Source organism: Hippocampus zosterae, chromosome 7, assembly GCF_025434085.1.
Source record: "Hippocampus zosterae strain Florida chromosome 7, ASM2543408v3, whole genome shotgun sequence".
Lineage (NCBI taxonomy): Eukaryota > Metazoa > Chordata > Actinopteri > Syngnathiformes > Syngnathidae > Hippocampus > Hippocampus zosterae.
Window position 1 is genome coordinate 6,164,294 of NC_067457.1, and position 938 is coordinate 6,165,231.

Below are 938 nucleotides of genomic sequence, written 5' to 3' on the forward strand. Positions count from 1 at the left end.
TTTCTTTGAAGGCACAATTTTATTTGGAAGTAAATCACACCTGGCTCAAGGTCGAGTCGTGGTCCAAGGTTGAGGGTTCGATCCTGTACCCATGTTGAAGCGCCCTTGAGCAAAATACAGGAGGGATGAAATGAGGCTTCATTCAAGTCTTGCTCCCCCTTTTAATTTTGAATTCCTACCTGGTACCTGTACCGTAGTGTGCTCTTGTCATTTTCTGAACCGGAAGACAACATCACGACGTTTATCATCTCCCGGGTGTACTGTACAAACGCGTTTCCATGAACCGGACATAATATTCTGATGATGCTGGCCAGCCGGGGGTCTCCTTCCCCTTGACTTGTGGTTTCCATGGAAATAAGAAACATAAACATTAAAGGTTGTATCATGAGCAAGGTGACTCATGGCCTATGTGAATGTACTTCCTACGCTAGCTTGCATGTGTGTAGGGTCCTCCCCTCTTGATATGACTCATTCCTCTGTCGCCGCTCCGTGTGTGAATGTGTGTAAAAATATCCACCAGTGTTGCTCATCGCGACGCAACGAGTGGAATTCCAGGAAATGTGCAAGGAGCGGTCAAACTTGTAAATATTCCCAAATATTCTCAGTCGGCCGAGGTCCTCATAAAGAAAGGAAGTGGCGCGCGCTTCCTGTCGCTTACTAGTAGCTAAAAACACACAGCGCGCTTAGTTTCGCCGCTAAGATGCGTCGACATCAACGCTCTTCGCCGCACTTGCGTCAAGATTGAGCCAAGCGCCAGCCTTGAAGTGGCCGCCGACGGAGTGCTGTGCAACTCCTCTGATAGCCCGGTGAGCCCGCGGGGAAGAGTGGCGAGAGAGCGAGCTTCCCCTCGCCAGTAAAACGCACGCCACTCGTTAAATGTTTTCCATGCCTTATATGTCCATGTTTGCACAGTCACGGTCCTTGCTGCTTGAGATCTT

General features: G+C 49.4%; 1 long non-coding RNA gene across 1 annotated transcript; it reads right to left on the bottom strand.

Moving 5' to 3' along the window:
- LOC127604006 (uncharacterized) lies at positions 1-659 on the bottom strand. The gene is made up of 2 exons (XR_007963184.1): positions 180-659; positions 1-104 (listed from the first exon to the last, which is right to left on the bottom strand). It is a non-coding gene; the product is annotated as an uncharacterized LOC127604006 (long non-coding RNA).
- Between the last annotated feature and the right edge of the window lie 279 nt (positions 660-938).